This window comes from Rhinoraja longicauda, chromosome 15, assembly GCF_053455715.1.
Source record: "Rhinoraja longicauda isolate Sanriku21f chromosome 15, sRhiLon1.1, whole genome shotgun sequence".
In the NCBI taxonomy this organism is placed as follows: Eukaryota; Metazoa; Chordata; class Chondrichthyes; order Rajiformes; family Arhynchobatidae; genus Rhinoraja; species Rhinoraja longicauda.
The window spans coordinates 16,095,576-16,097,331 of record NC_135967.1 but is presented as its reverse complement, the minus strand read 5'-3'; positions in this window follow the sequence as shown (position 1 = coordinate 16,097,331).

Here is a 1,756-nt window from a genome sequence, read left to right as displayed (position 1 = left end):
CAGCGGTAGAGCTGCTGCCTTTCAGTGCCAGAGACCAAGTTTCGATTCTGACTATGGGTGCTGTCTGTATGGAGTTAGTACATTCCCCCTGAGTCCCTGTAGGTTTTCTCGGGGTGCTCCGGTTTCCTCCCACACTCCAAAGACGTGTGGGTTTGTAGAATAAATGGTTTCAGTATATTTGTAAATTGTCCCTAGCGTGTAGGATCGTGCTAGTGTACGGGGTGATTGCAGGTCGAATTGGACTGGGTGGGCCGAAAGGCCTGTTTCCATGCTGTATCTCTAAAGTCTAAAGTAAAGAGCCAGAATAATTCAGTGGGTCAGGCAGCATCTCTGGAGAACATGGATAGATGATGTTTCGGGTGGGGTCGCTTTGTAGACCTGAAAGTCTGAAGAAGGGTCCCGACCCAAAACGTCACTTATCCATGTTCTCCAGAGATGCTGCCTGACCCAATGAGTTACTCCAGCACTTTGTCTTTTATTGTAAATCAACATCTGCAGTTCCTTGGTTCTGTATCTGGGTGACAGCTGGAACATCTTTATTTTAAAAGCCTTACGTTGCCCTGCCAAGTTTAATTTCAACTTATCTGGACAAGATCAGCCCTCAATGCATTGAAAATGGTTCCTCTGCAATTGATCACATTCTTTGGAGGAGTCCATTTCCTTCTCCATAGCTATTCTAAATTTAATCATATCACCAATGTAACATTTCCACCATTTTGCTCCATTTAACAAAGTTTATTTCCCACAACGAAGTCCAGATTTGCCCTCTTCCTCACTAGGTGAGAAACAAACTGCTCAAGAAAGTTCTCCTGAAGGGCAATGCACAAACTCCCTCCTCTCCTCTCTCCCCTGTACGATTGCGATCACAGTCTATATTTGGAAGTTCCCCGTTATCACTATTTTTTAGGTTTTACATATCTTATAGAGGTTTATAAAATCATGAAGAGCACAGATAAGGTAAATAACCACAGAATTCTCACCATGACCAGGGAATTATAAAACTAGAGGGCATAGGCTTAAGGAGAGGGAAAAGATGTGAGAAGGACCCGAGTGGCAACATTTCACACAGAAGGTGGCGGGTATATAGAATACACTACCAGAGGAGGTGGTGGGTATAATTTCAGCATTTACAGATAGATGGATAGGAAAGGATTGGAGGGATATCTGCCAAAGGTCAGGCAAGTGGGACTAGCTTGGTTAGGCAACTTGGTCGGCATAGATGAGTTGGGCGTAGGGCCGGTTCTCTGATTTTATGAAAGACATTTTTTAACATTATTAGTTTGCACTGGGATCTTTGTTGTCATCAGGTTTATGTTTTATTGATTGGAAAAGATTTGTTTGGATTCTTTAATGACTTCAGTGAAGCATCCATTGAAACTTCCAATTCTATTCCAGGTCTTTTACTCTTCCAGGAACTGAAGCTGCAAATGATTTCTTTTTTGCTTTGAGATTCATTACAAATCTTAGTCAGGCAAGACTACAAATTGTATATTAATACAGTAGAGTTTACAATGTACAGCCTGTTTCCATGCGATAGCTCTATTACTCTGTGGAACTAACAATAAGCAGAAATAATTCCTTCCATTTTAACTCATCAAAACCTCGGGTGCATTTTTGGAAGAATGTCACACTACAGTAGTGGAGTGGAATGGAGGGAATTATTTTTGCTTATTATTATGTCCATAGAGTAATAGAGCTGTCACATGGAAACAGGCTCTTAAGTCCAACTTGTCCATGTCAAGAGTGTTTTATTGTC